General features: G+C 43.2%; 1 protein-coding gene and 1 long non-coding RNA gene across 2 annotated transcripts in view; one reads left to right on the top strand and one right to left on the bottom strand.

The window, feature by feature from the left end:
- Window positions 1-567: 567 nt before the first annotated feature.
- LOC111611416 lies at window positions 568-4,464 on the bottom strand. Its single transcript, XR_002754043.1, has 2 exons — window positions 4,375-4,464; window positions 568-925 (listed from the first exon to the last, which is right to left on the bottom strand). It is a non-coding gene; the product is annotated as an uncharacterized LOC111611416 (long non-coding RNA).
- Window positions 4,379-22,734, top strand: part of hivep2 (human immunodeficiency virus type I enhancer binding protein 2) — a 79,574-nt gene continuing 61,218 nt past the window's right edge. Inside the window, exons 1-2 of the mRNA XM_023348128.1 lie at window positions 4,379-4,467; window positions 12,294-12,333. The gene's annotated coding sequence lies outside the window, so the exon portion shown is untranslated. The remainder of the gene's footprint in view (window positions 4,468-12,293; window positions 12,334-22,734) is intronic.

The raw sequence follows: 22,734 nt of genomic DNA, 5'->3' as shown, positions 1-22,734 counted from the left end.
ACCTTTGACCTGCTAACTGAGGCCTGTAGAGCCTGAGAGGGAAGTCATTTCTCTGACGTTGGGACGTTTTCCTGTCTGGACTTTAGGTGGTTTGGAGATGACCTTTGACCCTTCTTTAAGGCGACTGCTGATATATCTCCTTTCCTAACCCTGTTAGTTTTGTTGACATGAGTGAAAACCTAAACCTGCCAGTGAACAAGTCTTCCTTCTAGCTTTCAAAATAAAATACTTAATAAATAGAAAAGTCCTAAAGCAAGTTCAGCATTACTACTGGAGCATGTTGGCTTTTCAAAGTAAAGTTCCACATCGGAACAAAAATAGTTGTGGAAAGATACACTGTTTTTTTCAAAATAAAAGCTTTAATATGTCATAGCTGTTCTGCACTACTAAGTTAACCTAGCCAGCCCTTCAAAATAAAACTCATGTTTTGTAAGACAGATTAGAGATCTGAACCAGACCAGAACAAATGACCTTTCAAAATAAAGCTCACAGATATGAACAGTTTAGCTTTTCCCTGGCTCTGTTGTTATAAAGGAATGAAAAGCAGCTCCGTGAAGCGTTACAGAATGAGTCACTTAAAGATTTATTTTTCTTGAAGCAGTTCAGGAGATCAAATCACTTTCTAATGATTCATATTTTTCATCTCTGCAGCTCCCAGGAAGCCGCTGCAGGCGGGAACATGAAAAGCAGATGCAAAGTGTTGAATCAGAGGTTGCTCCACTCCGTTGCCATAGTGTTGCGTTGCCACGGCGTCGCTATGGGGACGCCGAGGGTCACTCGTGGTGAGGTCACATCTCCGTGATCCTCCTATGGGAGGCGGCGGACGCTAATCCACTTACGGCTGACCGGCTCAGAGAGAAACAGAGCAGACGGATGTCTGAGCGAGAGGCAGGAGGGATGGACGGCTTCCAGGTCAGAGCATCATCTGTTTCCAGGCAGAACAGGACAATAAACTCGGGCTTCATATCACAGCACAAATTATTCTGCATTAATGAACATTTTCAACAACTCAGTGTGAATTACAGCCACAAACTGCCAACTTAAACTTTTACCCCAAGGTAGTAACCCTAACTAAACAGCTAGCTGCGCTAACACTAAAGCAGTCATCAGAAACAATAGTTCTGCTAACGATAAAGCGCTATGCTAACACGGTATTTAGTGGAAGCTAATGCTAAAGCAATAATAATTTTTAATAGGAGATAAATAAAACTTCATGACAGATGTTGGACTGAATGTTTACAAGCAGAAAAGTAAAAATAAAATTTATCAGGAAAAACTAATTTAGGCAAAGCTAGCTCTGCTAGAAATTAGCTCTGCTATTAGCATATTAGCAGAAGTGAGCACCAACACTGCAGGCAGTTTAAACTGCTAACAGCTGAACTTCTGAAAAAGCAGAAGAAAGAGCACAAGATGCTTACTCAGCAGCTTTAGCTGATTTAAAAATAACCACAACATCACCAAATATCTGAGTATAAATAGTCTGACAAGAATCGGGTCGTGTTTTAATAAATAGAGAAAATAAAACCGACCCAGTGACCGAACTGCTCTAAACAGAGGCTGTTTAAACTGGCAGCCAGATTATTGTTATTAAACTAGCAGCCAGATTATTGTTATTAAGCTAGCAGCCAGATTATTGTTATTAAATGAGCAGCCAGATTATTGTTATTAAGCTAGCAGCCAGATTATTGTTATTAAACTAGCAGCCAGATTATTGTTATTAAGCTAGCAGCCAGATTATTGTTATTAAATGAGCAGCCAGATTATTGTTATTAAGCTAGCAGCCAGATTATTGTTATTAAACTAGCAGCCAGATTATTGTTATTAAGTGAGCAGACAGATTATTGTTATTAAGCTAGCAGCCAGATTATTGTTATTAAGCTAGCAGCCAGATTATTGTTATTAAACTAGCAGCCAGATTATTGTTATTAAGCTAGCAGCCAGATCATTGTTATTAAACTAGCAGCCAGATTATTGTTATTAAATGAGCAACCAGATTATTGTTATTAAGCTAGCAGCCAGATTATTGTTATTAAGCTAGCAGCCAGATTATTGTTATTAAGATAGCAGCCAGATTATTGTTATTAAATGAGCAGCCAGATTATTGTTATTAAGCTAGCAGCCAGATTATTGTTATTAAACTAGCAGCCAGATTATTGTTATTAAGCTAGCAGCCAGATTATTGTTATTAAGATAGCAGACAGATTATTGTTATTAAGTGAGCAGACAGATTATTGTTATTAAGCTAGCAGCCAGATTATTGTTATTAAGCTAGCAGCCAGATTATTGTTATTAAATGAGCAACCAGATTATTGTTATTAAGTGAGCAGACAGATTATTGTTATTAAACTAGCAGCCAGATTATTGTTATTAAGCTAGCAGCCAGATTATTGTTATTAAATGAGCAACCAGATTATTGTTATTAAGCTAGCAGCCAGATTATTGTTATTAAGCTAGCAGCCAGATTATTGTTATTAAGATAGCAGCCAGATTATTGTTATTAAATGAGCAGCCAGATTATTGTTATTAAGCTAGCAGCCAGATTATTGTTATTAAACTAGCAGCCAGATTATTGTTATTAAGCTAGCAGCCAGATTATTGTTATTAAGATAGCAGACAGATTATTGTTATTAAGTGAGCAGACAGATTATTGTTATTAAGCTAGCAGCCAGATTATTGTTATTAAGCTAGCAGCCAGATTATTGTTATTAAACTAGCAGCCAGATTATTGTTATTAAGCTAGCAGCCAGATCATTGTTATTAAGCTAGCAGCCAGATTATTGTTATTAAGCTAGCAGCCAGATTATTGTTATTAAACTAGCAACCAGATTATTGTTATTAAACTAGCAGCCAGATTATTGTTATTAAGCTAGCAGCCAGATTATTGTTATTAAACTAGCAACCAGATTATTGTTATTAAACTAGCAGCCAGATTATTGTTATTAAGCTAGCAGCCAGATTATTGTTATTAAGCTAGCAGCCAGATTATTGTTATTAAGCTAGCAGCCAGATTATTGTTATTAAACTAGCAGCCAGATTATTGTTATTAAACTAGCAGCCAGATTATTGTGATCCATCTCTGAACGTGGATTAATCATTTCTTCAGTTTTTCAGGACCAACATGTCAAACCGTTTTGGTTTGGGGTTTGGAGCGTCGTCCTGCCACCAGAGTGCAGATGAGGCTCAGGTGACACCAAGAGACCCAACGTGTCTGACAGTAATATTCCACATCATGATGCTGCCACCACCAGCCTTAAAACCGCAGTAAGCTGCTTAGTGGAGTCATGACTTCATGTTACACCAAATTCTGACCCAAACGTCAGAAACTCATCAAACCATCTGATCATATTATAATCCTGATTCTTTATCATTCATTCTGATGCTTTCAGGGATGTAATTTATCCTGATCTTACAGTTTCCAGCTGATTCAGATTTTTAACCACATTTTATTCCATTTTATTTGCCTTTTAACTCCGTTTTTGTTTTTCTGTAACTCAACCTGTGAATCTCCCCTAAACTTAAAGCTTAAAATCTTCCAACAGCTATTTATGCATATTCTGATACATGTCTTCCTTCCACTAAATTGTCCACTGATGCTTGGATATAGCGCCTAGCTTCTTTAGTAATGATCTTTTCTGTATTTTCATATTTAAATAATCTGAAATGTAAAATTTAACTGAATTTGACCAAGTGATGCAGATGGGATTTTAACTTCCCCTATAATGGATCTGAATGATAGTTTTCTGTATTATTTTTTAAAACCATAAACTGTTAGATAACGTGTTTAATGCTGAGTGAAGCAGCAGCTGGAGGGAAGAACCGGGAAGCGGCGGCTCGGCCTCCGGAGGTGACCGGGGAATCCTGCTCTCTGCACCGGCAGACAGAGCCTCCTCCTCGGCCACTGCCCCTCCTCCCCCCTCCCTCTGCCCTGGTTGCGCGTTGGGGGATCCGATGACGTCACAAACACACACTCAGACACACACGGCCATGCACGCGCACGTGCACCCCCCCCCCCCCCCCCCCTCTCTCTCTCTCTCTCTCTCGGTCCGCAGCTCAGTCTCTCTCTCCTCTCTGCTGCTATTCTGGGAAGTGGCGCTTGGAATAACCCCCGTGTGAGCAGAGTGTGTGCGTGTGTGTCTCCTGATTTCGCCCCGACACACACACACACTCACTCACACACACACAACTAGAGGCTCACAACACAGCCAGATCACTGAGTGTCTGTCTGCAGCAGAGCAGCTCCGGCAGCTCCGCTCTGCTCGGAAACCAAACCTTTTAAAAACGGATTTCGGACATTTTTCTTTGGTTTTACGCGGAACCTTCGCCTCTCCTGTGCGGCTCCGCTGTTTTCTGCGCCCGCTGTGGATTTTTACCAACCATCTTCTGCTGTCGGAGAGCCGCCAGGGCTCGTTCCGGGATCGGCTCCACTGTCAGCGGGCTGCTGCTGTTGTCATTCCGCGCAGGCTGAAGGTAAGCAACCAAACCTGCCCGGACGGGTTTTACGCACAACGCGGAGGCAGAGCGGCTGTTTGTGCGCCATGCCAGCCGATCCGCGCCGCTTTCTGACCAGTTTAGCCTGGAAGGGCAGCGCTGTGCAGGGGGAATACCCCGGGCAGCGTTTCACTGCATGCAGATTACCCGGGTTGCGTAACATCCTGAGGAATTCACAGCAGCCAAAGCGGCTTGGCGGCAGCAGGGTGGTGGTGGGGGGGTCGGGGGGGGGGGGGGGGGGGGGGGCAGAGGTCATGCTGGAGGAGGTCAAGCTTTGAAAAGTGAAAGGTGTGATTTTAGTCGCGCTGTTGAAGTTGGTGTCTGATTGAAGCCTGTCTGCTTTAAAGGGCCATTCCGCTGTTTCCTGGGGAAAACTGTCCAGCCGCACTAAACAGTTCAGCCAGCAGAAATCAGAACACGCCACAAACAAATCCTGGAGATATGGAAAAGTGCAAAAAGCCATGACTGATACTGAAGCTATCAGAACCTTTAGGTCCTGAGTTTGACCTCTGACCTCTGACATCAGTTTGACTTTATTATTAATATCCCAGTTTATTTCCTGATTGACTCCAGTGATTCCTGCTGGTCCATTTCAGGAACTGAACCAGATTTCTTTGCTTTGTCTGCGACCTTTGACCTTTGACCCTGTAGATCAAAACCTGGTGAAACAGTTTCAGTGTTTATGTTTTTATTACAATGTTTAAATTCCTTATTCTGACTTAAAAATTTTAACATTTTGAGTGCAAACAAACTAAAGTAATATTAATTTCAGGTTCAAAGTTCAAAGTTCATGACCTTCCCAGGTTCAGGATCTCAGCTTGTGGCTGAATATTTAAACTTCACGTTCAGTGATTAGTGAAGAAATCTGATTGAAAACTGATTTTTATTGATGACTCTGGTTCTGATGTCTGGACCCGATCAGAACCTCAGAAAGCAGAAAGAAACGTCAATAACAGAATTAAAACCTTTTAATGCTTTTATGTTCAACATTATGAATAAACTGCTGTGAAAATCAATTTCAGACGATCCAGAAGAATCTGAAATGGTAGAAAATTAAAATGACCCACAGCTGACCTTTGACCTCCAGGGTTTCTTGAGCCAGAAAACGATGCGTTTGTCTGAATGTATTCGGTTTATTTGTTGAGCTGATCACAGATCAGAATAATCTGATTCTGTTATGGTTTGTGGCGTTTGGAGCTTTAAATTTATGTTTGATGTTCTCATATAAATAAAGGTTATGTTTTTGATGTTTTTAAAATATTTACATATTTTCAGCTGAACCCGGTTCTGACCCAGTGGGTGAAATCATTTTTATTATTTTGTATTTCTATAAACGGAATAAAGATTTTCCAGCTGTTTGGTAGCTTTAGCTTCTGCTATTGTGCTGCTATAGCATGTTAGCGTTAGCTTTGCTAAGTATTGTGCTGCTATAGCATGTTAGCGTTAGCTTCGCTAAGTATTGTGCTGGCATAGCGTTAGCAGAACCAGTGGTTCTGGTCAGTGATTTAGGGTTAGCACAGCTAGCTTTTGAGCTAGCAGTGAATTCTGATGAACAGTTTGTTTTTTGGAGGTGGAGGTTAGTTTTGGGTTTGACTCGTCTGATTCATGTGGTTTTAAAACTGAACCTGATTAATAAAATCACATTTTATTCGTTTTAAGGACAAATGATCTGAGTTGTTTTCCTGTGCCTCAGTGGCAGGAGGTTCAGTTCCTCCTGTCTCCTGCCGATGTGCCCCTGGGCAAGGCGCTTTAACTCCAGATGAATGTGTCTGTAGTATAAACTGAGCCCGGTCCGTTCAGGTTCGAGGCGGTTCTGCCGTCGAAAGAGGGAACTGTCGCTTTAAGAGGAAGCTGTGAATCGCAGAGCAGCTTCAGTGAGTTTCAGTTTGACTGTGAGGAGTCCGGGCTGCAGGCTGACCCCGCCGCTCTCTGCTCGGTATTTCCTCGTTTCACATCAAAGTGACATTCCTCAGATTCTCCAGCAGCTGCAGCTGCTTCCCGCTCCGCCGCGGCTCCAGTTGCTGCGGGAGTTTCTCCTGCCGATGGGAGGAACTTTATCTCCTCTCATCGCGCCTTCCTCCCTCCTGAGCATGCAGACATGCGTGTGTGTGTGTGTGTGTGTGCGTGTGTGGGGGTGCGTGTGTGTGTGAGAGAGAGAGAGGCAGGAGGGACGGTGGGTGGTGTGCTGGCTGGTTCCGGGAATGTTCCATGACGTGTTGCCGTACAGAGAGGGGCCCCGGCCGGGGAGGCTGCGAGCAGCGACCGCTGCTGCGAAGTTACACAATAAAAACTAAATGATGCGATCATTTAGTTTATTTCGCCTGACATAAAGTTTTCACCATGTTATTCATACATTCCAAACTAAATGCTGGATATTTAGTTTACAGACTAAACATTGAACTTTCAAATTAAATGTTTAGTCCACAAGATAAATATTTAGATAAAGATTTAGTTGTCTAACAAAATATTTAGTGTTCAAACTAAATATTTAGCTCAAAATTAAATATTTATTGAGCTAACAAAATATATATTTTCCAAATTAAATATTTAGTTTACTAACTAAATATGAATCTAGCAACCTAAATATTTTCTTAGTAAGCTAAATAAAAATATTTATTTTCCAAACTTAATATTTATTTTTTAAATTAAATATTCACTTTAAAATATCTGGTTACTAAATATTTAGCTAGTAGTAAATACTATGTACTAGTTAAATGTTACTAGCTAGTAAACTAAATATTTAGTTTACAAACTAAATATTTATTGTGTGTATTCAGTGTTTAGTTTGTTACATTTGTAAATGTCAGAATGAAACGATGAAAACTGAACTCCCACTTTGTTTTTCTCTGAAGTTAAATAAACCAAATTTTAGCTGTTAATGTTTTACAGTGTAAGTCTGCAGGCGGCGCCTCCTACTGCTGAGACCTGAAACAACTTTAAAAAATTCATTTAACTAAGTTGTCAAACTCAACTTATTTATAGTTTTTAACTCGATAACTTTACAAACCCAACATATTCACAGAAACATAATTTGATTTATTTAGACAAGTTAACTCATTTCTTCAAGTTGGATCAGTTGTTGTTTTTTTAGTGAAGGAAAACGTTTCGTCCTCAGAGGTCAAAGGTTCAGACACAAAATGATTGCTATCCTTTAATTCCTGAATGAATAAATAAATAATCAATAAATATGGAGAGATTATCAGAGGGGAAAACGTGGATTTGATTCGGTTCACTTCAGCAGAATTCCTTTGGTTCTGGTTCTGGTTATCCCGGCTCTGCCTCACATTCCGGTTTGGATCTGGACCAAATTATGTCCAAATAATTTCTGCTGCGGTGTTTGCTTTGCTTTGAATGTTATTTTGAGTATTTCCCAGATCTTCACACTTAACCTCAGCAATAAATAAAAAATTAAACTTTGTTTATATTTTCTGATTTTGCTGAAAACTACGGTGGCCTGCAGGTGCAAACATGCTGCAAACTCCAAATGACAAAACAACAACAATGCAACAGAAAATCAGAAACAGAAAAAAACGAAAACGCTACAAACTCCAAAAACGTTTGTCCTCCACGCCACCAGGGGGCGTCGATCATCGTCAGACGCTCAGTAAAGACGGAACGTCTTGATCCTGTCACAAAAGGCAATAAATCGATTAATCTCATGATAAATTAAAACAACCTCAGTCATTTCCATTTGCGTGATTTATGGTTTGTCTGCTCTGATAAAATTCTCCTCAGCAGGGAGCGCCGCCGGTTTCTGCGTCGCTTCCTGCTGGCGTTTACATCCAGCTCCTCTACGGCCGAGGATCCCCGCAGGCGGAGTTGCCAGCAGGCCTGATGACGGTAATCAGGTGTGGATCTGGGTCGGTTCTGTTTGGGATCCGGGCCGGTTCTGTTTGGGTCCAGAGTTTGACGGACGGACTCGTCTTTCAGCCTGAACGCTGCTGCTGCCAACATGTCGAGTTTTAAAGACCAAGCTAAATCCCCAAACCTTTGTGTAAAACCTGTGGAAGCTTAAGCTCCGCCCACAGTGCCACCAAGGTGGGCGGAGCCAAGAGCAGTGAGGGGCGTGGCCAGGTGTGCAGCGGCTGCTATAGTGACTTCTTTACCAAAACGCAACTAGCAACATTTGTAGCAACTTTTTTTTAGAAAAGTGACAAAACTAGGAAGTTTCTTAAACATCAAAAACAATTAACAACAAACCTAGTGACTTTTTAAAAGTAAAAAAACAACCAGCAATAAATGTAGCAACTTTTCAAAACTAAAAACAAACTAATGACAAATCAGCAAGTGGCTAGTGATACAGCTAGCTACTTTTAAAAAACATAAAGAGTGATTTGCGACAAGTTTGAGTTTTTTATATGAAAAAGTTACTTATAATAAATGTAGCAACTTTTTAAAATTCAAAACCAACTTATGGCAAATCAGCAGCAAAACAGTGACCAGCAATAAATCCAGCAACTTCTTCACCAAAGAGCAACCAGCCTTTCCTCTGTCCTGATATTTATTATCTTATTTTTCCAGTTTCATTTTCTCCATTTAATCTTCTAAATGTTATTAAATCTGTATTTGTTTTGTTTGTAGGAAAAATGCTGAAGTTACATTTTGATTCTCTTTGTTGAGTAAAGACGTAAAAAATATGAATCAAAACTTTGATGTTTTCTGTCACATAAATGGAAAATGTTTGAATATTTACCTGGTGGAAGAAAACAAAACCAGAAATAAAAATATGAAAATTAAATAGCAAAAAATTTATTATGAGATTAATAACACAAGGAAACAAAGTGACAGATTTTTCTTTATTTAGGTTTAACGTAATTAAAATAATCCCAAAATATAAAACCTCACCAGATTTTCTGCCAATCTCAGTTATGTTGATGCAAATTAGAGAAGAAAATTATTTTCCACACAACAAACTGAGGAAACTCACTAAGAATAAATATGAGCTCAAACCGTTTTCATCTGGATATTCAGCTGCTGTCCTCCAACATGGCCGACTGGAACGATGGTCTTATTTGATTTGTCGCTTTGGGTGTTTAAGTCAAACAGAGGTGAGACGTTGTCCCAGTCTGCCCAGTCCGCCCAGTTTGTTGCCATGGCAGCGGTCCAGACTCCTCGGGGCGGGTCGTCCGGACAAACAGCGCCGGCGTTTGCAGAGAGAACCTGCAGCGGCGCAAACATCTGGATTCAGCTGCTTCCATTTAACCCGGAGCAAACTGGGAACGAACTGGGAGCAAACTGGGAGCGAAACCCGGAGCAAACTGGGAACGAAACCCGGAGCAAACTGGGAGCGAAACCCGGAGCAAACTGGGAACGAACTGGGAGCAAACTGGGAGCGAACTGGGAGCAAACTGGGAGCGAAACCCAGAGCAAACTGGGAACGAACTGGGAGCAAACTGGGAACGAAACCCGGAGCAAACTGGGAACGAACTGGGAGCAAACTGGGAGCGAAACCCGGAGCAAACTGGGAACGAACTGGGAGTAAACTGGGAGCGAACTAGGAGCAAACAGGGAGCGAAACCCGAAGCAAACTGGGAACGAACTGGGAGCAAACTGGGAGCGAACTGGGAACGAACTGGGAGCGGACTAGGAGCAAACTGGGAGCGAAACCCGGAGCAAACTGGGAACAAACTGGGAGCAAACTGGGAACGAACTGAGAGCAAACTGGGAGCGAAACCCAGAGCAAACTGGGAACAAACTGGGAGCAAACTGGGAGCGAACCCGGCCCGGCTGAAGCCAGGCGGAGCGGTTCCTCCGGGTCCGTCAGTCCAGGTTCTCCTGCAGGAGGGAAGGAGATCAGGCTGGACACAGGAAACATGAGCTGAGGATGATGAAGGTGTAGAAAACGAAGGAAACCTTTTCTGGCCTCGTTTCTCAGCCTCTGTGTTCAGCTTCCTGCCTCAGACGGTGGAGCTAATTCAGAGTTTTGTAACCAGGAAATCCCAAATGACTCAACCGACTCCGGGTTTTCCTCCTGCAGGATGCTGACTAAGGCTCCGCTGCGTCACGACCGGATCATCTTCAGAAACCCAAACCACTCCGTTCCTCAGCTTCCCAAACTTTCTCTCTGCTGCCTGTTGGTCTCTGGCTCAGCCATCCAGCTGGAGGGACGTTTCTCTGTTTCCAGACGTTTTTCTGTTTCCGGACGTTTCTCTGTTTCCGGACGTTTCTCTGTTTCCGGGATGTTTCTCTGTTTCCGGACGTTTCTCTGTTTCCGGACGTTTCTCTGTTTCCGGACGTTTTTCTGTTTCCGGACGTTTTTCTGTTTCCGGGACGTTTCTCTGTTTCCGGGACGTTTTTCTGTTTCCGGACGTTTTTCTGTTTCCGGACGTTTCTCTGTTTCCGGGATGTTTCTCTGTTTCCGGACGTTTCTCTGTTTCCGGACGTTTTGCTGTTTCCGGACGTTTTTCTGTTTCCGGACGTTTCTCTGTTTCCGGACGTTTTTCTGTTTCCGGACGTTTCTCTGTTTCCGGACGTTTTTCTGTTTCCGGACGTTTCTCTGTTTCCGGACGTTTCTCTGTTTCCGGAAGTTTATCTGTTTCCGGACGTTTATCTGTTTCCGGACGTTTATCTGTTTCCGGACGTTTTTCTGTTTCCGGACGTTTTTCTGTTTCCGGACGTTTCTCTGTTTCCGGACGTTTCTCTGTTTCCGGACGTTTTTCTGTTTCCGGACGTTTTTCTGTTTCCGGACGTTTTTCTGTTTCCGGGACGTTTCTCTGTCCGTTTGCTCCAACCTGTTACATATCTGACATCATAACTCATAACTGAACAAAGTTTCCTGATGCCGCGCCGCCAGCAGCAGCTTCCAGTGACTCACTGAGAATCTGCAGCCGCTATTTGGTGCCGACACTGAAAATGAAAACTACGAATCGATGCAACCCACGAATATGAAACCTGATCCAGAACTGCTGCCGAGTCTGAACTCTCATTTTCACTCACAGGTTTTGCTTTGACACAGAACTGAAATGTTGCATGTTTGTGTCTCTGGATCATTTCATGTTCATAAGTGAAAAACTCTTTTGGTCACGAGGAAGTGAAAACCTGAAGGTTTGGAGTTTCTTCATTTCCATTTATTCCCAACAAGAAAACAGACAGAAAACTTCAAAGGATGAAACACGAGCAAAACAAACGGAAACAGAAAACGAGTCTCGGGAAGAAAAACTGAATCCCTCCATCTGCTGCAGACGACGGGGTCAGAGGTCACCCACACAACATCAAACACTGAAGATGTGATTTCAGATTTTTATCACCTGGGCCAAATAAACATAAACATAAATAATAATTGTGTTTTTAATGGTCATGCAGAGGCGGCCCCAGGCACTCTGGGGCCCTGGGCTGAGTTCTGCTGGGGCCCGTTTCACACGGTTCGTTCTGGATCAACTTGTTTTACAGTTAATTAGAAACGCAGCGTTGAATTAAAATGTTATGATTCATATTGTTATTAATTCTCACTGATCTGTTGAGTGGAAATGAAATTCTTGAAACTTTGATGCTTTTCTGGTTGAGTTCAAACTGTGCAGCCGCAAAGTCTGCTTCTGCCTCAGGCCGGCCCTGGCAGCCACAGACCAACCTAATTCCTCATCTGTGGCTTTTTCTCCGCCGCTCGTCTCAAACTAATTTACTAGATTAAAACGAGTCGCATGAAGAGCATCTGTAGCTCTGAGACAGATTGTGGTGAAACACTCTTATGCTAACAGTGGAGCTAGTTTCCATTTAGCTCTTTACCATTTAACGCTCAGTAACTAAATGTACTAATCATTGTGACTGTTTGGACAAACTGCTAACTTTGTTTCTTTCTGTGTTTTCAGACTCGGATGTTTGAGCTGCAGGACAAAACGGCTGCTGAAGGTAAGATCCTCAGTCACAGCAGGAAGACCTGCTGGCTGCTCGTCCTTCTGGTTCTTTGGGACGTTCTGGGAGCCAGAATCAGCTGATCCAGACGTCAGCAGGGTTTTGTTTTCTCTGAATGCCCAGGATAAAATCTGCTCTCTATTTCAAACCCACAGTTGGATTAAATCTGAGAAATGATGCCACGATTTGCCAGGAGAGAGAATGTTACAGGAGCTTTACCAACAGCCATGACTGGGATTTAAAATGGCAGATGCTTTAGTCAGACGAGGCGTTTATTTAACCGTTCGCTCGTTTTCTCCTGGCTGGTTGCCTTGACAACCGCCTGGCTTCGTTATCAGAGGTGTGACCACAGCTGAACGTGTAAATGACAAACCTTCCCTCTAAGATGGAAAGTTTTCCCAGCCATGCTCTGAATCCTTTAAGGAGCCGGTCACTGGGGCCTCGGGCCCCCGGCGCTTCGGCCCCCGGCACTCTGGCCCCCGGCGCTTCGGCCCCCGGCACTCTGGCCCCCGGCGCTTCGGCCCCCGGCACTCTGGGCCCCGGTGCTTCGGGCCCCGGCGCTCTGGGCCCCGGCGCTCTGGGCCTCCGGCGCCTTGGCCCCCGGCGCTTCGGGACCCGGTGCTCCAGCGGTCTGCGCTGCGACGCTCCGGCCCCCGGTGTTCCCGCCGGGTTCCTGGCTGAGATGCTAGAAAAACTTTCCTGATGTGGAAAACATCTGGATGGTTCCTGTTACAGAAAGTGATGGGAAAACCTCCAGCTGTTTATTTTGTTTATCTGCATTAAAGCGGTGAAATTATTTTTCTTTCCATAATTTTAATCTAAAAATAAATTTTTGGGGTAAATTTGAAAACTATTGAATAATATTTAAAACGGTAGAATGTCAGACATTTATTACTCTGCTCTCAGTTATTAATGATTATATTTCTACGTTTTGGTCAGAGATTTCATTTGGAAAAGTTTTTCTTCTGCTTAAAGCTGGTGATTTTGGAATCTTGTTATTTGTTTGTATGTTTTCTTTTCATTTCAGTCTTTTGCTCATAAATTGTTTAGTTTTCTGCCTGATGACGTCATTTAGACGTTAAGTCGATACTTTTAACTTTAAAGTATTTTAACGCAGCGCTACGTCTCTGGTAATAATAATAACTCATAAAGATGATCTGACCCTGCTGTTTAACCGGTTCGGTTGGTGAGGTGTGAACTCTAACTGACCTCTGACCTCTGGTCCTCCAAACCTCGGTCTGGGTTCGGTTTGAATGTGAACGCCAAGTGGACCAGAGACGGCTACAAAAGCAGGCAGTGGACTACAGCGCAGGGCATTCTGTGTAAATCCAACCAAAGCTAACGTGCTAGCCTAGCGCTAGCAGCAGAAATGGCTCCTGGTCTTCAGTCAAAGACTAAAGAGAAATCCTCCAACACTAAAATCTGACGCCTCCATCTTGTTTCCATCTGGTGAAACAGGAAGTTGCTCTCAGTGTCTTCAGAGGTTTTTGTGTCGTTTCCTTCAGTGGTTGTCGGTGCAGCGCCCCCACAGGCCAGGAGGGGAACAGGTTGCTCAAAGGATTTGGTTGGTTTGGACCTCAATCGAACCGAGTCTCCTGGACTATCAGGCGGAAAATCAACCAGAAGTGAAACCTGTCAGGTTCTGCTGCTTATGGGACTTTTAGTTTTATCCTGCTCAAACCAGGCGATGTTAAACAGAGCGAGGGTCTTCAGTTCAAACTGTACTCTGTATTCAGACTGACCCAAACTTCAATACGAGACAAATTGTTCAATTATGTAGTTATCCGACCACAAAGAACCAAAGCTGCAGTAAAAAGCAGCGCTGTTTTGGCAGTAAACTCTAGAAATGGGGCTGAACATCAAGATGCTGTTTTCTGGATCATAAACAGCTCAGAACAACTCCGAACCCGTTAAATAAATAATCGGAATGAAACGGGAAAAACATAAGAAGCAGATGGAGACGCGGCTGCCATGGTAACCGCTGTTGGTCCGCTGAACACAAAACAAAAGTGGTGCGAACAAAATAATTAGACGGGTCTCTGCTGGGTTAACGGGCGGACAGGGAAATGACTGGGAACATTCACACGCTCGCTTCCTCTGGTAGCAGACACGCGTTCGCTCTGACGGAGACGGCAGAAAAAAGCCTTGAGGTGAAGAGGAAGTGTGTGTGTGTCCTGTTGCCATGGCGACCACAGCTTGGTACAAGCGGTGCACGCTGCGCCCTTGACAGCATCGCATGAAGAGCGAGTGCAAGGCATAAAACCGGGAATTATGATCTGAAGTACTGATGAAGAGGAGCGTGTGTGTGTGTGTGTGTGTGCGTGTGTGTGTGTGTGTGTGTGTGTGTGTGTGTGTGTGTGTGTTCAGTCACGGAGTGAGATAACAGAGCAGCAGACTTTGAATAGCACTGAGGGATGTGAATGTTGCCGAAACAGCAGCAGTTAGTTTGGTTCCCGTTTCCTCTAAGCAACCAGAGTCCACTGGCTCTTTGTTTGTGCATTCAAATGGGATGGAAAGCAGAGTGTGTGTGTGTGTCACTCTCTGTGTGTGTGTGTGAGGGTGTGTGTGTGTGCATCGTGGTTCTGAGTACAGTGCGGTGCAATAAAGAGTTTTGGTTTTGCTTCCGCATCATTCCTCATGCAAATAACCTCCTTGCTGCTGCAGCCTGCTCACTTCCTGTTCACTTCCTGCTCACTTCCTGCTCATGCTCTGTAGGTGTGCATGCGAGGTGAAGCTGTGGATGAGTGTGTGCATTTCTGCATTTGCACATGCATTAGTCTGCTCATGTGTCAGACCTCTGACTCTCTGGCTGCATGAGAAGATCTTCATTTTTTCTTCCATTTTCCCACAACTGTCTGACTTTAGATCCGTTTAAATCTTCGTTGGCCGTTCTTGTGGCTTTTTCAGGGTCTTTAAACTTTTGTTTTGACTTTAACATTTTTCTCCAGTGTCTGGTTTCAGTCTTTCCGTCGTTTTTCTGTTTTCAGACGTCAGGACTGAACTCCAGTCATGGACTTGAGTCTCATTTCAGTGTCAGTGTCTCTCAGGTTGGTTTGGTAACGTACGGTGTCCCTCAGGGGTCAGTTCTTGGCCCCCATATCTTCAGTCTTTTTGATCAGAGCCGCTCGTTTCAGCTCAAAGCATTTCAATGACGAAAACAGAAACGCTGCGTTACAGAGGAATAATGAAGAAAAGTTCAAATATGGACTAAAATCAATGATGATCTAAAACTAACTGAGGTTTTGATGTCCAAAGTGTGGCCCGGGGGCCGTTTGTGGCCCTTAGGCTGAGTGTGTTTGGCCCCAACTGCAGTTCAGTACAGATGTTATCCATCCATAGGTGGTGATATAAATGGAGAGTTTTTATTTTTAATCAGGTTTATAATTTTCTCAAAATGGAAAATGTTAAATAAAACAAACCTTAGTAGAGATTAAATCAGCTTTTATTTAAACGATTAAACGTAGCGAGTGTTTAGAAAGAAAGACTCGTGTTCCTATAACTGGGAATTTTAAAATTAGATGCTTTCCTTCTGGATCAGTGATGAAAAATATCCATTTCTTAGCAACTCGTCTTTGATCTTTTTCCAAAATAATTTGACGTTTGGCAGATGATGCCGAATCAGAAACAGCATAAAAGCAGAAAAGTGATTATTGTTGTAATGAGAGTTGAGGTTTGAAGGTGTAGAAATCTTTTTCTCTTCTTTATTTTCTGTGTTTATTGTTCTGTCATGTTTTATATATCCCAGTGTTTCCCATTCTTGCCATCATTCCCAGTTCTTTTCCTGCTCCTGGTTTTAGTCTCTTAACTTCTCGCTCCAGATCCGTTTTGCTCTCATGTTTCGACTTGCGGCTCCTTCGTCTCTCGCGGCCTTCCTCTTCCTCCCAACCCGTTGGGGAACAGGTGGCGTGTCGCCCCGTGGCTTCCTGCCCTTCCTGCCCTTCCTGCCCTTCCTCTATAAACATGAGGGACGGAAGGAGGAGGAGGAGGAAGAGGAGGACGGGTCGGTTTGAAGCCTGTGATTTTTGGGGATGGAGAGGAAGAAAGAGAGCAGCAGGTGCCTGGATGTGAAGCACTCAGAGATAATCGCTACTCAGATATTTCTGACCCGACCAGCATGACATAATTTCCTGTCTTCACACAGGAAGCTGCTGGAGAGTCAGAGAAACTCGATGTCTCTCAGTTTCTTACATAAAAACCTGACGTTTACCTCAGCACTGCTGTTAGCCGCAGCTAAATGCTCCAGCTGCTCCTGAAATCTCTTCTCTCTGCAGCAGTTTAATCTTAATCCCACGATGCACTTTCTGCGTTTGACATATTTGTGAAAACGTCGGATTGAGGTTGTTCCTGCAGTCGCTCGGATTAGCTAGCTAACCCCAGATGCAGAGCTTTAGGAGCGATTAGCTCCACGCTAGCTCACTCTCAGAGCATTAAATCTTAAGGCTAGCGCAGCTGGCTAGCATCTCGTGCTTCCTGTCAGTCAAGGGAGATGGGATTAGCACATGCTAACGGCGTTAGCGCCTTCAGACGGTGGAAATAAATCTGTTGTGAAGCAGAGATGACTGATGCAGGAGGGTTTTAGGTTTTCATGTTTAAAATGTAACTTTTTAAGGTTTTTATTAACGCTGTCCATCAATTAAAAAATGTAATCAGATTAATCACACTGTGATTAATCTGATTAATCAATAAGTTTAACTTTGAAGTATAAAATATAAATCTGCACCCTCCTCCTGTCGCCTCCAAACCGTTAAAATGAAGCAGATTATGGGATGTTGTGGTGGAGCAGCGGTGGAGCAGCGGTGGAGCACAACCCACATCAGGAGGCCTCAGTCCTCTGCGCGGCCGTCGCAGGTTCGATTCCCGGCCTGGTGACCTTTGTCTTCCCTCTCGTTACCTACTTTCCTCTCATTGCACTTTCAAATAACAGAAACTATAATCTTGGAACTGGAGCAAAAAAAACAAAAGATTCTGTGACAGGAATCAGGTGAAGCTAACAGAAGCTAACGCCACATCCAGGGAACAGAAGATGTTTGATCTCCCCGCCCCTTACTGATGGTGCCCTGGACAGATGCCCATATCAAAACTTTTATTATTTCAAACCAAACATTCTCAGTTTTCCAGGTTTTATATATTTAAAGGAAACTCATTGATTTAAATATTCTTTAAATCTCCGTTCATTTCCTGGGAAATGAGGTCAAAGTTCAAACTCTTACACAGAGATGTGACACGCGGGCGGCAACGCAAATTTTGTTGCTGTCAACTTTCACCTTTAGCTGTCCTTCAATCCCGACTACAACTTTTGTTACTTGATAGATTTTTACTCAACGTTGAGATTTTCTTGTCATTTTTTTCTTTTTCTCTCTGAGTGTCTCTTTTCCTCTGTTTTTCATCCTCTTGTCCTGTTTTCCAGCTCCTCCGTCCTTTCAGCCGCTCCTTCCTCCTGTTTTTTCCTTCGCTCGCTCTCATCCCTCCTCTCTGGATTCAATACTTCCCCCGATTTCTCCTCCAGTCTCGTTTCCCAACTCGTTTCACTTCATTCTTTCGTTTTTGCTTTTCCTGTTACGTTCCTTTCTAAAAGACGACTGAGGACAATAAAAAAGTAAAAATATTTGTTAATGGTTACAGATATTATCTTGGAAACAAACTAACCAATCAAAAGTTTAAGGGATTCATCATTTTGAAATGATAAAGAAATCAGTTTTTTTTAAAGCTTTATCTGAATGTTTCTGTAATGTGGACTCCTAAATGTTTGTAACTTAAATTATATAAAGTTAAATTTAAGTTCATAAACTAGTTAGTCTTATAAACCTGCAGCAAATATTCAGTAAACAAAACTGAAATGTCCTGCAGTTCAAAACAAATGAAATTTCCCCATTTTTATCATTTCTGTGTAATTTCTCTCCTTCACTCTTATTGCTTGTATTTTCTGTCATCTTTAATTTCATCCCAGAAAACCAAAATAAGCCTCAGATAAAATCAATAAAACAAATAAACTCCGTTTGTCTCTGCTGTCGTTGCTCTTTGACTCAGTTTCCAGTTGCAGCCTTTCATCTGCAGCAGCGTGAGGTGAAATCAGGAGTCGCTCTGATGTGTCGGCTGTTTGTTTTCAGAGTGTGAAGCCGGCGTGTTTTCCAGGCAGCGAGTCGCTGACAGGATGACAAGTCGCTGAGAAGAAGCCGCTCCGCCAGGGAGGATCAGACGCAGCCGTCAGTCGCTCTGCGTTTTCATGTCGGACCACCTTAATGTCAGCAGTAATCGCTGTCCACCATATAATTCCCGGCGGGTTTTAAGAACAAAGTTGACTTGAGGGATGCCAGAAATATCTATGCAAATGTATGCAGATGAGTTCGGCTTTCAGGAAATGGAAATGCAGTAAAGCTCCTTCATGGAGTGAGAGATTCTTGGCATCAAAGTGAAACAAGTTTCAGGAAACGTGGGATAACAGAGAATGATCTTAAGGCGGTTCGCTTCAGAAAACCCTGCAGCGGAGCGCAGAACCGCAGAACTGGAGAACCGCAGGACTGGAGAACCGCAGAACTGGAGAACTGGAGAACCGCAGCGCTGCAGCTGGAAGACGAACTAAAGTTCAACTGGGAATAATAAAACCACAACGGATGAACAGATGATATTTATTTTAGTTTTAACCTTTTAGTTGCTGCTTCTGGCAGCAGAATCTCCCTGCTGGGATAAAAACTGATTTAGTTTACGTCGCGTTGGGACTCGGGACTCGTTGGGACTCATTGGGACTTGTTGGGACTCATTGAGACTCGTTGGCACTCGTACCGTGGATGAACCTGTAATCCAGGGTAAGGCCGTTAACCCAGTCCGTTATTGAATTCAGATCATCCAGGATCGGTTTCGGTCCATCTGGGCTCTCAGAGTTTGCTGCTAAGATAAGAGTTCAGGTCCGGACGATGCTACTGGAGTTTCTGTACATTCATCAGGTTCTGCCTGGTAACCTTTGACCCCCAGGTGCCCCACTCTCACCAAAAGAACCCAAATAACCTACATTTCCTCAAATGCAGGAAACACACTGGGCTTCTGCTGCTTTCTGCTGAGCTGCAGCATCAAATATGCATCACATTATATAAGCCAGGCTGTGATGCAACAGGCCGGCCCGCCGTCGGCCCACTGAGGGTTTTATGCTCAGGACTAATGAAGCCACCTTTGCAGGAGCACAGAAGGAGCTAAATATAACTCGGCTCAGAGAAACGGCAGCTTGGTTGGAAATGTTTCACTTTTCTATGTTTACATATTTCAGTTTCCGTCAAAGCACACAGAACCCATCTCCTTCCAGAACCATCAGACGGTTGGACCACGTGACTGTCCACAGACATCTACGTGATATTTAGATCTGTCATTTAGCGGTTTAGCACTTTTGCTACATTTAGCACACTTAGCATCTCCTAAATTAATTTTTGTAGATAAATTCACAAGCGCTAGTTTGTTTGGCGGCAGTGCTAGGCAAACTTCTGCTAATGTGCTGTTAACGCTATTTTTTTCATTTAGCATTTTAGCATCTTTGCTAATTTTAAAACTGCTTAGCGCACTTAGCTTCCCATAAATTATGTTTTCAGAATCAATTGTAAACCACTAGTTTGCTTGCCTGCAGCGATGGGAATCCTTGCGCTAGTCCGCTAATGCATTAGTAGCAGATCTAATCTTTCATTTAGCAGTTTAGCGGATTTGCTACCTTTAACAATGTTTAATGCACTAAGATTCCCTTAAATTAATTTTTCTAGATAAATTCTAAAGCGTTTATTTACGTGGCTGCAATGGTGGGAACACTTCTGCTAATCCGCTAATGAGCTCAAAACAGAGCTAGTTTTATATTTAGCGCTCTAGTTTTTTTGCTAACTTGGAAAAAGTTTAGCATGGTTAGCTACCGAGACTACAGCGCAGGGCGTTCTGGGCAAATACAACCTAAGCTAATGTGCTAGCCTAGCGCTAGCTGCAGAAATGGCTCCTGGTCTTCAGCCAAAGACTAAAGAGAAATCCTCCAACAGCTAAAATCCGACGCCTCCATCTTGTTTCCATCCGGTGAAGAAGAAAGTTGCTCTCAGTGTCTTCAGAGGCTTTTTGTCGTTTCCTTCAGTAGTTCTTGGTGCAGCGCCCCCACAGGCCAGGAGGGGAACAGGTTGCTCAAAGGGTTTGGTTGGTTTCAGCAACTGAAAACGGAGCAGATGTTGAAGTTTTGGTCGAACAGAGTCTACCGGATCATCAGGTGGAAAAACAGCCATAAATCTTCTGCTCCGTCTTAAAGTCCAGAGACTCGGATCATCGGTCCATCTGATTCGCCCTGAGGGATGAGCAGCAGCCGGCCTCTCTGCCCAGCGCTGGAATCCACGGCTCTGACATTTCTGCCCACCGCAAACCCACGGGGAGCCTCGGGCCGGCTGGGGGAGAGATGGAGATAAATTACAGTGTTTGGGTTTCATGAGGAGAGCAGAAACAGTTCCTGGGAGTGTTAGCGGGTTCATGTCTGTCCCCGTATGCGCAGAGACACGCAACCACATGACAGACAAAATGTCGAGAAAGTTTCTTCGAAAGGGTTGAGCGCAGTTTGTTGCACAATTCAGCAGAAAAGTCGCATTTGTGTGTAAATATTTGAAGACAAGTGACAGATAAAAGTGACGGAGTGAGACATCAACAGGAACGCTGCCCTTGTGATGACATTGGTGTAAAGTACATCGAGAGAACACACACACACACATTCCCCACCCCCTGTGTTCTCAGGCTCATAATGAGATTGCGTAACAGTTAAACTCTTCCCCGCGTTGCTAATATCGATTAGCTTCCTCCCGCTGACGTGCAGCAGACTCTCAGGGCTGCCAGCCATCAGCTGCAGATCAATCAGGCCTTAATGAGATAAACGAGCTCACTAATTAGTTAACGAGCGGCTGACTGACTGACACAGAAAGCCGCTCTGGCAGCTCCTTCCCTTCCACTGAGAGGGAGAAACACCAGGAGTCAAAAATATTCACCCAACCTCAGAAAATCCTGATTGGCTTTTAGATTCATCAATATTTTTTTATGTCTCAAACAAAGTTTAAGTTTTGGATCCAAACTGACTTTTTCACATGTTTGTCAGATAAAACTTATAGATCCATAATAGTTTTTAATAGTTTTCAGCTTTGTGGGCTGTAGATTTTCCTGTGGAAAGTTGGTTTTGTTTTGTTTTTATGTAGAATATCTAAAATAATCTCAAGATAAAACACGTCGGGAAGCTGAAGTAACGCTGCTGGACGCTGCTTGCAAAGCTGCCAATCCAGGAGCTCCGTTTATGTTCCTCTGTTCTGATTGGCTGAAATGAGGTCTTCAGAGGTTTTTGTGTCGTTTCCTTCAGTGGTTCTTGGTGCAGCGCCCCCACAGGCCAGGAGGGGAATATGTTGGTTTGACTCAGAGAACCACAGCAGCTGGAGGTGGAGCAGATGATGGAGTTCTGGTTCCAGTAGAACTGAGTTGACTGGTGTGAAAACAGCCTGTGATCCAGTAAGGACAGTAGAAACGTTAGCCGTCTGACTGACTGCGCTGTGCCGTCACTCAGCTCTTCATCAGAGGCTCTGCATGCCTGCTGGTTCGCTCCGCTGGTGTAACTCTAAACTGGAGACGTTTACGTCCAGCTGGCCTCTGCTGGGAAGCCCCCGCAGGATCTTATGGCGGTGGGGCAAGCCTGGGCTGGACGACGTCCTGTACCGCCGCAGCGCTGAGCTAGCAGACAGAATTAGATGCAGGGAGTCAGACAGACGGGGTAGATACGGTTTCTGACAGAAATGACAGCAGAGGCAGCAGTAAAGTAAAAATCTGCTGCATGTACATAGAAACACTCATATTAATTAAAGCTGAAATTGATACACATCTGATCTGATCACATGCAAGCTGCAGGTTTGTTTAACTTTTTAATCAGCAGTTTTGTGAAACAAATGAAGAAACTAAGAAGATCTGGAATAAAACTAGAATAGAAATATTTTATTTTTGGGTGTTACTGCAGCTAAAGGGAGCGTGTACGTTCACACAAAGGGAAATGTAGTGGTGAGCGCATTTATGCTAACATGCTAATAGCAGAGCTAATGTTTTATTTGTAGCTCTAGCTTTATTATTATTATTATTATTATTATTATTATTATTATTATTATTATTATTATGGTGTAAGTAGAGTCTTGCAACATGAAGCTAAACTATGGTAAAGATACTTTAAAATAAATGACTAAGTTTATAGGTTTTTGATAACAAAAACATTTAGGAGCCATGTTGTGACTTCCTGGAGGCGGAGCTTCAGAAAGAGCAGGAGCTTCTTAAAGAGACAAAGGCCCAATTTCAAGATGACAAATTTTGAAATCAAGTCATATTTTCTATAAAAATCATTTTTATAACAACTGAAGGCAACATAGTTACTTGATT

This window comes from Xiphophorus maculatus, chromosome 15 (genome assembly GCF_002775205.1).
Source record: "Xiphophorus maculatus strain JP 163 A chromosome 15, X_maculatus-5.0-male, whole genome shotgun sequence".
NCBI classification, from domain to species: domain Eukaryota; kingdom Metazoa; phylum Chordata; class Actinopteri; order Cyprinodontiformes; family Poeciliidae; genus Xiphophorus; species Xiphophorus maculatus.
This window is presented reverse-complemented; position numbering and strand designations above follow the sequence as displayed.